Source organism: Manis pentadactyla, chromosome 1, assembly GCF_030020395.1.
Source record: "Manis pentadactyla isolate mManPen7 chromosome 1, mManPen7.hap1, whole genome shotgun sequence".
Classification (NCBI taxonomy): domain Eukaryota; kingdom Metazoa; phylum Chordata; class Mammalia; order Pholidota; family Manidae; genus Manis; species Manis pentadactyla.
Window position 1 is genome coordinate 32315808 of NC_080019.1, and position 12558 is coordinate 32328365.

Here is a 12558-nt window from a genome sequence, read left to right on the forward strand (position 1 = left end):
GAAAATGAATGTGAAATCCAGAGACCATAAACTGACTCTTTAGCTTTGTTGTTTCCTTATGTATGTGAATATTTATGTATATAATAATGAGTTATTCGTGGTGAGTAAATGAGATGGGAAAAACAACTGACATTTAAAATCCACCTAATGTCTGCTCTATGAAAATTCCAGAATGCATTCCATACCGAGAATTTATGTTAACATTTTTAAAACGTATGAAAACCAGTACTCTTTATGGAAATAATATCACTCAGTCTGACTTTTTCTCAGGTAGACATATCCTTCATTAAAAGTGGATAAATACCTCCTCCCCGGAATTCATTCAACTGTGTCCGTGACCCGGACTTAGATGCTAGCGCTTACCTCTCTTACGAGTACTTTCAGAGAACATGGCAGTGGCGGTGTTTTTAATCAGCATGAGAAGTCAAAACCTCAGGACAATTCAAATTTTACAGCTCTGCTACCATCACACCTACTATGAACTTGAGAAGACGTTGTAGCACAGGAGTCCCAGCGTATTTCCTACTGGATTTGGTGAGACTGGAAAACAGCGAGGCTCCGCTGTTCCAACCCAGTTTTACTTTGGTGGCAGCAGGTCGATCGAGTGCTGAGATTACATCCGCTGCAGCTGCACGGAGCTGCTCTGAGATCCACAAGCGGCAGAGAGCACTCGGGCGAGGTCCCTACTCAGCAACTCAGACGATAGGGACCCTCTTGTCAACAATTCCCCGAGCTGCGCATGCGCAGTAAACGGGGCTGAGGTCACAATGCAGGCTGGCTCTCAGGAGACGGCACGGCGTTTGCGCCGTGGGCAGGGAGTTCGCGGTCAGGCGAGCACCCTGGCCATGGCAACTCCTTTTCCCTACGACATGTGAAACAAATTGATTCGTTATTCTTTTTTGACTTAATATGTGTACTCTTTTTTAGTGTGTTTTCCTGAATTACATATATAACACTGGTAGGCCTGTAGAAACCTTCATCCAAAGATTTGTTGAACCCTATACACAAGGTACTTTGGCAAGCACTTTGCACTCCCCAGAATCTCTGAGCTAGCTTCTTTAGTATCCCCATCATCACACAGACAGAGAAACTGACATCCTCACAGCTGCCTTTGCCCAAATTCAGGGAGATGATGGGAACACACCGAGACAGTCTGACTGAACAGACTCTGCTCTTCTTCCCCGTGCTATGGTGACTCAAGAATGGGAACCTAGACCGGTTTGTACTTCTTTTCCTAGTTCCTTTCATAGTGAAAGGATATTGTTCGTTCGGGATTGTCTTTCTTTCTGGGTGGAGGCCTCCATTGCTATGTACGTAACTCCTAGAATCACTCTAGGTCCATTTTACATACTTTGATCCATTGGGTTCCTGTCTTATTTGCTTCCATACATTGTTTGTTTTCTCCTTTGGTTTCCTCATTGAATCACTGATTATTTACAATTATGAGGTTTAGCTTCTCCTGTTTGTGTTTTCTCTGGTTTTCTTTATGTCATTCATACCTAGTTTCATACACTTTTGGTCGGAAAAGATGCTTAATACAATTCCAGTCTTCTTAAATTTATTGAGACATTTTCCTGTCCTAATTTGTGATCTCTACTGAAGAACATTCCAAGTGTTCCTGAGAAGAATGTGTATCCTGCTGCTTTTGGCTGTCATGTTCTGTTATAAATCATTTAAGTCTCTCTGGACTACTGTGTCATAGAATGTAACAGTTTCCTTATTTATTTTCCTTCTGAGTGATCTAACCATTGATGGAATGAGTGTTAAAAATCTCATAGTATTATTTTCCTGCTATCTACTGCTCCCTTTAGTTCTGTAAGTAAGTGCCAAATATGGACATACTTCTGCATGAATTTTTCTTTACCCATTTAAGTCCTCCTGTGTTGCGTGCACAGTCACTTACCCAGTTGTTATTGCCATCTCCTCGGACTGATTCCTTCATATCGTCATAATGTCCTTGATGTTCCCATCACTTCGTTTCCTGTCCAGTTTGTCTTATATAAGTACTGCGGGTCCTGCTCTTTGCTCTCTTTAACTTGCATAAAGTATCTTTTTCCATCCCTTCACTTTCAGTTTATGTGTGTCCTTAGGTCAAAAATGAGCCTCCCATAGGCAACATAAAGGTGGGTCTCACCTCTTTATCCCTTCAGCCACCCTAATTCTAGTCCGTTTACATTGAAAGCAGTTACTCATGTAGCTTTCAAGAGTGTAAAAGTGAGGCCCAGTGGAAGGCTGAATTCATGAAATTATTTCTCATACCCACTCACAGAGTACTACCTTGTACGGTTAGGGGGGAACAAGATATCCCAAGTGTTCTCCCATGAATCATCGCATCCTTGTTTTATGTAGAATGTTCACCTTTTCATGTGTAGATATCCTATTTGGACCTTAAATTTGTCCGGAACAATTTCTACTTACTCCTCGGAAGTCAGACAAGCCATCAAATTCCATTCCACTGAGTCCCGCTAGAGCATGCTTCCCTCCGCTTGTTCGGTATCTGCTCTAAAGATCAGGTTACAGTTGAATTTATCTTTTCCACATGTACGCTAAATCGGTCTGGATAGTCCGGATACATTTAAAGACACTTGATGTGACCATAACGATATCAAAAATAACTAGAAAAACTAGACAGTTCAGACATTCGTGTTTTCCGGGATTCCCAGACCTCACCTGATGTCTTTAGAGCGTGGCTCATTTTCAGGAAGCATGTCTATGAAAATGAATGTGAAATCCAGAGACCATAAACTGACTCTTTAGCTTTGTTGTTTCCTTATGTATGTGAATATTTATGTATATAATAATGAGTTATTCGTGGTGAGTAAATGAGATGGGAAAAACAACTGACATTTAAAATCCACCTAATGTCTGCTCTATGAAAATTCCAGAATGCATTCCATACCGAGAATTTATGTTAACATTTTTAAAACGTATGAAAACCAGTACTCTTTATGGAAATAATATCACTCAGTCTGACTTTTTCTCAGGTAGACATATACTTCATTAAAAGTGGATAAATACCTCCTCCCCGGAATTCATTCAACTGTGTCCATGACCCGGACTTAGATGCTAGCGCTTACCTCTCTTACGAGTACTTTCAGAGAACATGGCAGTGGCGGTGTTTTTAATCAGCATGAGAAGTCAAAACCTCAGGACAATTCAAATTTTACAACTCTGCTACCATCACACCTACTATGAACTTGAGAAGACGTTGTAGCACAGGAGTCCCAGCGTATTTCCTACTGGATTTGGTGAGACTGGAAAACAGCGAGGCTCCGCTGTTCCAACCCAGTTTTACTTTGGTGGCAGCAGGTCGATCGAGTGCTGAGATTACATCCGCTGCAGCTGCACGGAGCTGCTCTGAGATCCACAAGCGGCAGAGAGCACTCGGGCGAGGTCCCTACTCAGCAACTCAGACGATAGGGACCCTCTTGTCAACAATTCCCCGAGCTGCGCATGCGCAGTAAACGGGGCTGAGGTCACAATGCAGGCTGGCTCTCAGGAGACAGCACGGCGTTTGCGCCGTGGGCAGGGAGTTCGCTTTCAGGCGAGCACCCTGGCCTTGGCAACTCCTTTTCCCTACGACATGTGAAACAAATTGATTCGATATTCTTTTTTGACTTAATATGTGTACTATTTTTTAGTGTGTTTTCCTGAATTACATATATAACACTGGTAGGCCTGTAGAAACCTTCATCCAAAGATTTGTTGAACCCTATACACAAGGTGCTTTGGCAAGCACTTTGCACTCCCCAGAATCTCTGAGCTAGCTTCTTTAGTATCCCCATCATCACACAGACAGAGAAACTGACATCCTCACAGCTGCCTTTGCCCAAATTCAGGGAGATGATGGGAACACACCGAGACAGTCTGACTGAACAGACTCTGCTCTTCTTCCCCGTGCTATGGTGACTCAAGAATGGGAACCTAGACCGGTTTGTACTTCTTTTCCTAGTTCCTTTCATAGTGAAAGGATATTGTTCGTTCGGGATTGTCTTTCTTTCTGGGTGGAGGCCTCCATTGCTATGTACGTAACTCCTAGAATCACTCTAGGTCCATTTTACATACTTGGATCCATTGGGTTCCTGTCTTATTTGCTTCCATACATTGTTTGTTTTCTCCTTTGGTTTCCTCATTGAATCACTGATTATTTACAATTATGAGGTTTAGCTTCTCCTGTTTGTGTTTTCTCTGGTTTTCTTTATGTCATTCATTCCTAGTTTCATACACTTTTGGTCTGAAAAGATGCTTAATACAATTCCAGTCTTCTTAAATTTATTGAGACATTTTCCTGTCCTAATTTGTGATCTCTACTGAAGAACATTCCAAGTGTTCCTGAGAAGAATGTGTATCCTGCTGCTTTCGGCTGTCATGTTCTGTTATAAATCTTTTAAGTCTCTCTGGACTATTGTGTCATAGAATGCCACAGTTTCCTTATTTATTTTCCCTCTGGGTGATGTAACCATTGATGGAATGAGTGTTAAAAATCTCATAGTATTATTTTCCTGCTATCTACTGCTCCCTTTAGTTCTGTAAGTAAGTGCCCAATATGGACATACTTCTGCATGAATTTTTCTTTACCCATTTAAGTACTCCTGTGTTGCGTGCACAGTCACTTACCCAGTTGTTATTGCCATCTCCTCGGACTGATTCCTTCATATCGTCATAATGTCCTTGATGTTCCCATCACTTCGTTTCCTGTCCAGTTTGTCTTATATAAGTACTGCGGGTCCTGCTCTTTGCTCTCTTTAACTTGCATAAAGTATCTTTTTCCATCCCTTCACTTTCAGTTTATGTGTGTCCTTAGGTCAAAAATGAGCCTCCCATAGGCAACATAAAGGTGGGTCTCACCTCTTTATCCCTTCAGCCACCCTAATTCTAGTCCGTTTACATTGAAAGCAGTTACTCATGTAGCTTTCAAGAGTGTAAAAGTGAGGCCCAGTGGAAGGCTGAATTCATGAAATTATTTCTCATACCCACTCACAGAGTACTACCTTGTACGGTTAGGAGGGAACAAGATATCCCAAGTGTTCTCCCATGAATCATCGCATCCTTGTTTTATGTAGAATGTTCACCTTTTCATGTGTAGATATCCTATTTGGACCTAAAATTGGACCGGAACAATTTCTACTTACTCCTCGGAAGTCAGACAAGCCATCAAATTCCATACCTCTGAGTCCCGCTAGAGCATGCTTCCCTCCGCTTGTTCGGTATCTGCTCTAAAGATCAGGTTACAGTTGAATTTATCTTTTCCACATGTACGCTAAATCGGTCTGGATAGTCCGGATACATTTAAAGACACTTGATGTGACCATAACGATATCAAAAATAACTAGAAAAACTAGACAGTTCAGACATTCGTGTTTTCCGGGATTCCCAGACCTCACCTGATGTCTTTAGAGCGTGGCTCATTTTCAGGAAGCATGTCTATGAAAATGAATGTGAAATCCAGAGACCATAAACTGACTCTTTAGCTTTGTTGTTTCCTTATGTATGTGAATATTTATGTATATAATAATGAGTTATTCGTGGTGAGTAAATGAGATGGGAAAAACAACTGACATTTAAAATCCACCTAATGTCTGCTCTATGAAAATTCCAGAATGCATTCCATACCGAGAATTTATGTTAACATTTTTAAAACGTATGAAAACCAGTACTCTTTATGGAAATAATATCACTCAGTCTGACTTTTTCTCAGGTAGACATATCCTTCATTAAAAGTGGATAAATACCTCCTCCCCGGAATTCATTCAACTGTGTCCGTGACCCGGACTTAGATGCTAGCGCTTACCTCTCTTACGAGTACTTTCAGAGAACATGGCAGTGGCGGTGTTTTTAATCAGCATGAGAAGTCAAAACCTCAGGACAATTCAAATTTTACAGCTCTGCTACCATCACACCTACTATGAACTTGAGAAGACGTTGTAGCACAGGAGTCCCAGCGTATTTCCTACTGGATTTGGTGAGACTGGAAAACAGCGAGGCTCCGCTGTTCCAACCCAGTTTTACTTTGGTGGCAGCAGGTCGATCGAGTGCTGAGATTACATCCGCTGCAGCTGCACGGAGCTGCTCTGAGATCCACAAGCGGCAGAGAGCACTCGGGCGAGGTCCCTACTCAGCAACTCAGACGATAGGGACCCTCTTGTCAACAATTCCCCGAGCTGCGCATGCGCAGTAAACGGGGCTGAGGTCACAATGCAGGCTGGCTCTCAGGAGACGGCACGGCGTTTGCGCCGTGGGCAGGGAGTTCGCGGTCAGGCGAGCACCCTGGCCATGGCAACTCCTTTTCCCTACGACATGTGAAACAAATTGATTCGTTATTCTTTTTTGACTTAATATGTGTACTCTTTTTTAGTGTGTTTTCCTGAATTACATATATAACACTGGTAGGCCTGTAGAAACCTTCATCCAAAGATTTGTTGAACCCTATACACAAGGTACTTTGGCAAGCACTTTGCACTCCCCAGAATCTCTGAGCTAGCTTCTTTAGTATCCCCATCATCACACAGACAGAGAAACTGACATCCTCACAGCTGCCTTTGCCCAAATTCAGGGAGATGATGGGAACACACCGAGACAGTCTGACTGAACAGACTCTGCTCTTCTTCCCCGTGCTATGGTGACTCAAGAATGGGAACCTAGACCGGTTTGTACTTCTTTTCCTAGTTCCTTTCATAGTGAAAGGATATTGTTCGTTCGGGATTGTCTTTCTTTCTGGGTGGAGGCCTCCATTGCTATGTACGTAACTCCTAGAATCACTCTAGGTCCATTTTACATACTTTGATCCATTGGGTTCCTGTCTTATTTGCTTCCATACATTGTTTGTTTTCTCCTTTGGTTTCCTCATTGAATCACTGATTATTTACAATTATGAGGTTTAGCTTCTCCTGTTTGTGTTTTCTCTGGTTTTCTTTATGTCATTCATACCTAGTTTCATACACTTTTGGTCGGAAAAGATGCTTAATACAATTCCAGTCTTCTTAAATTTATTGAGACATTTTCCTGTCCTAATTTGTGATCTCTACTGAAGAACATTCCAAGTGTTCCTGAGAAGAATGTGTATCCTGCTGCTTTTGGCTGTCATGTTCTGTTATAAATCATTTAAGTCTCTCTGGACTACTGTGTCATAGAATGTAACAGTTTCCTTATTTATTTTCCTTCTGAGTGATCTAACCATTGATGGAATGAGTGTTAAAAATCTCATAGTATTATTTTCCTGCTATCTACTGCTCCCTTTAGTTCTGTAAGTAAGTGCCAAATATGGACATACTTCTGCATGAATTTTTCTTTACCCATTTAAGTCCTCCTGTGTTGCGTGCACAGTCACTTACCCAGTTGTTATTGCCATCTCCTCGGACTGATTCCTTCATATCGTCATAATGTCCTTGATGTTCCCATCACTTCGTTTCCTGTCCAGTTTGTCTTATATAAGTACTGCGGGTCCTGCTCTTTGCTCTCTTTAACTTGCATAAAGTATCTTTTTCCATCCCTTCACTTTCAGTTTATGTGTGTCCTTAGGTCAAAAATGAGCCTCCCATAGGCAACATAAAGGTGGGTCTCACCTCTTTATCCCTTCAGCCACCCTAATTCTAGTCCGTTTACATTGAAAGCAGTTACTCATGTAGCTTTCAAGAGTGTAAAAGTGAGGCCCAGTGGAAGGCTGAATTCATGAAATTATTTCTCATACCCACTCACAGAGTACTACCTTGTACGGTTAGGGGGGAACAAGATATCCCAAGTGTTCTCCCATGAATCATCGCATCCTTGTTTTATGTAGAATGTTCACCTTTTCATGTGTAGATATCCTATTTGGACCTTAAATTTGTCCGGAACAATTTCTACTTACTCCTCGGAAGTCAGACAAGCCATCAAATTCCATTCCACTGAGTCCCGCTAGAGCATGCTTCCCTCCGCTTGTTCGGTATCTGCTCTAAAGATCAGGTTACAGTTGAATTTATCTTTTCCACATGTACGCTAAATCGGTCTGGATAGTCCGGATACATTTAAAGACACTTGATGTGACCATAACGATATCAAAAATAACTAGAAAAACTAGACAGTTCAGACATTCGTGTTTTCCGGGATTCCCAGACCTCACCTGATGTCTTTAGAGCGTGGCTCATTTTCAGGAAGCATGTCTATGAAAATGAATGTGAAATCCAGAGACCATAAACTGACTCTTTAGCTTTGTTGTTTCCTTATGTATGTGAATATTTATGTATATAATAATGAGTTATTCGTGGTGAGTAAATGAGATGGGAAAAACAACTGACATTTAAAATCCACCTAATGTCTGCTCTATGAAAATTCCAGAATGCATTCCATACCGAGAATTTATGTTAACATTTTTAAAACGTATGAAAACCAGTACTCTTTATGGAAATAATATCACTCAGTCTGACTTTTTCTCAGGTAGACATATACTTCATTAAAAGTGGATAAATACCTCCTCCCCGGAATTCATTCAACTGTGTCCATGACCCGGACTTAGATGCTAGCGCTTACCTCTCTTACGAGTACTTTCAGAGAACATGGCAGTGGCGGTGTTTTTAATCAGCATGAGAAGTCAAAACCTCAGGACAATTCAAATTTTACAACTCTGCTACCATCACACCTACTATGAACTTGAGAAGACGTTGTAGCACAGGAGTCCCAGCGTATTTCCTACTGGATTTGGTGAGACTGGAAAACAGCGAGGCTCCGCTGTTCCAACCCAGTTTTACTTTGGTGGCAGCAGGTCGATCGAGTGCTGAGATTACATCCGCTGCAGCTGCACGGAGCTGCTCTGAGATCCACAAGCGGCAGAGAGCACTCGGGCGAGGTCCCTACTCAGCAACTCAGACGATAGGGACCCTCTTGTCAACAATTCCCCGAGCTGCGCATGCGCAGTAAACGGGGCTGAGGTCACAATGCAGGCTGGCTCTCAGGAGACAGCACGGCGTTTGCGCCGTGGGCAGGGAGTTCGCTTTCAGGCGAGCACCCTGGCCTTGGCAACTCCTTTTCCCTACGACATGTGAAACAAATTGATTCGATATTCTTTTTTGACTTAATATGTGTACTATTTTTTAGTGTGTTTTCCTGAATTACATATATAACACTGGTAGGCCTGTAGAAACCTTCATCCAAAGATTTGTTGAACCCTATACACAAGGTGCTTTGGCAAGCACTTTGCACTCCCCAGAATCTCTGAGCTAGCTTCTTTAGTATCCCCATCATCACACAGACAGAGAAACTGACATCCTCACAGCTGCCTTTGCCCAAATTCAGGGAGATGATGGGAACACACCGAGACAGTCTGACTGAACAGACTCTGCTCTTCTTCCCCGTGCTATGGTGACTCAAGAATGGGAACCTAGACCGGTTTGTACTTCTTTTCCTAGTTCCTTTCATAGTGAAAGGATATTGTTCGTTCGGGATTGTCTTTCTTTCTGGGTGGAGGCCTCCATTGCTATGTACGTAACTCCTAGAATCACTCTAGGTCCATTTTACATACTTGGATCCATTGGGTTCCTGTCTTATTTGCTTCCATACATTGTTTGTTTTCTCCTTTGGTTTCCTCATTGAATCACTGATTATTTACAATTATGAGGTTTAGCTTCTCCTGTTTGTGTTTTCTCTGGTTTTCTTTATGTCATTCATTCCTAGTTTCATACACTTTTGGTCTGAAAAGATGCTTAATACAATTCCAGTCTTCTTAAATTTATTGAGACATTTTCCTGTCCTAATTTGTGATCTCTACTGAAGAACATTCCAAGTGTTCCTGAGAAGAATGTGTATCCTGCTGCTTTCGGCTGTCATGTTCTGTTATAAATCTTTTAAGTCTCTCTGGACTATTGTGTCATAGAATGCCACAGTTTCCTTATTTATTTTCCCTCTGGGTGATGTAACCATTGATGGAATGAGTGTTAAAAATCTCATAGTATTATTTTCCTGCTATCTACTGCTCCCTTTAGTTCTGTAAGTAAGTGCCCAATATGGACATACTTCTGCATGAATTTTTCTTTACCCATTTAAGTACTCCTGTGTTGCGTGCACAGTCACTTACCCAGTTGTTATTGCCATCTCCTCGGACTGATTCCTTCATATCGTCATAATGTCCTTGATGTTCCCATCACTTCGTTTCCTGTCCAGTTTGTCTTATATAAGTACTGCGGGTCCTGCTCTTTGCTCTCTTTAACTTGCATAAAGTATCTTTTTCCATCCCTTCACTTTCAGTTTATGTGTGTCCTTAGGTCAAAAATGAGCCTCCCATAGGCAACATAAAGGTGGGTCTCACCTCTTTATCCCTTCAGCCACCCTAATTCTAGTCCGTTTACATTGAAAGCAGTTACTCATGTAGCTTTCAAGAGTGTAAAAGTGAGGCCCAGTGGAAGGCTGAATTCATGAAATTATTTCTCATACCCACTCACAGAGTACTACCTTGTACGGTTAGGAGGGAACAAGATATCCCAAGTGTTCTCCCATGAATCATCGCATCCTTGTTTTATGTAGAATGTTCACCTTTTCATGTGTAGATATCCTATTTGGACCTAAAATTGGACCGGAACAATTTCTACTTACTCCTCGGAAGTCAGACAAGCCATCAAATTCCATACCTCTGAGTCCCGCTAGAGCATGCTTCCCTCCGCTTGTTCGGTATCTGCTCTAAAGATCAGGTTACAGTTGAATTTATCTTTTCCACATGTACGCTAAATCGGTCTGGATAGTCCGGATACATTTAAAGACACTTGATGTGACCATAACGATATCAAAAATAACTAGAAAAACTAGACAGTTCAGACATTCGTGTTTTCCGGGATTCCCAGACCTCACCTGATGTCTTTAGAGCGTGGCTCATTTTCAGGAAGCATGTCTATGAAAATGAATGTGAAATCCAGAGACCATAAACTGACTCTTTAGCTTTGTTGTTTCCTTATGTATGTGAATATTTATGTATATAATAATGAGTTATTCGTGGTGAGTAAATGAGATGGGAAAAACAACTGACATTTAAAATCCACCTAATGTCTGCTCTATGAAAATTCCAGAATGCATTCCATACCGAGAATTTATGTTAACATTTTTAAAACGTATGAAAACCAGTACTCTTTATGGAAATAATATCACTCAGTCTGACTTTTTCTCAGGTAGACATATCCTTCATTAAAAGTGGATAAATACCTCCTCCCCGGAATTCATTCAACTGTGTCCGTGACCCGGACTTAGATGCTAGCGCTTACCTCTCTTACGAGTACTTTCAGAGAACATGGCAGTGGCGGTGTTTTTAATCAGCATGAGAAGTCAAAACCTCAGGACAATTCAAATTTTACAGCTCTGCTACCATCACACCTACTATGAACTTGAGAAGACGTTGTAGCACAGGAGTCCCAGCGTATTTCCTACTGGATTTGGTGAGACTGGAAAACAGCGAGGCTCCGCTGTTCCAACCCAGTTTTACTTTGGTGGCAGCAGGTCGATCGAGTGCTGAGATTACATCCGCTGCAGCTGCACGGAGCTGCTCTGAGATCCACAAGCGGCAGAGAGCACTCGGGCGAGGTCCCTACTCAGCAACTCAGACGATAGGGACCCTCTTGTCAACAATTCCCCGAGCTGCGCATGCGCAGTAAACGGGGCTGAGGTCACAATGCAGGCTGGCTCTCAGGAGACGGCACGGCGTTTGCGCCGTGGGCAGGGAGTTCGCGGTCAGGCGAGCACCCTGGCCATGGCAACTCCTTTTCCCTACGACATGTGAAACAAATTGATTCGTTATTCTTTTTTGACTTAATATGTGTACTCTTTTTTAGTGTGTTTTCCTGAATTACATATATAACACTGGTAGGCCTGTAGAAACCTTCATCCAAAGATTTGTTGAACCCTATACACAAGGTACTTTGGCAAGCACTTTGCACTCCCCAGAATCTCTGAGCTAGCTTCTTTAGTATCCCCATCATCACACAGACAGAGAAACTGACATCCTCACAGCTGCCTTTGCCCAAATTCAGGGAGATGATGGGAACACACCGAGACAGTCTGACTGAACAGACTCTGCTCTTCTTCCCCGTGCTATGGTGACTCAAGAATGGGAACCTAGACCGGTTTGTACTTCTTTTCCTAGTTCCTTTCATAGTGAAAGGATATTGTTCGTTCGGGATTGTCTTTCTTTCTGGGTGGAGGCCTCCATTGCTATGTACGTAACTCCTAGAATCACTCTAGGTCCATTTTACATACTTTGATCCATTGGGTTCCTGTCTTATTTGCTTCCATACATTGTTTGTTTTCTCCTTTGGTTTCCTCATTGAATCACTGATTATTTACAATTATGAGGTTTAGCTTCTCCTGTTTGTGTTTTCTCTGGTTTTCTTTATGTCATTCATACCTAGTTTCATACACTTTTGGTCGGAAAAGATGCTTAATACAATTCCAGTCTTCTTAAATTTATTGAGACATTTTCCTGTCCTAATTTGTGATCTCTACTGAAGAACATTCCAAGTGTTCCTGAGAAGAATGTGTATCCTGCTACTTTCGGCTGTCATGTACTGGTATAAATCTTTTAAGTCTCTCTGGACTACTGTGTCATAG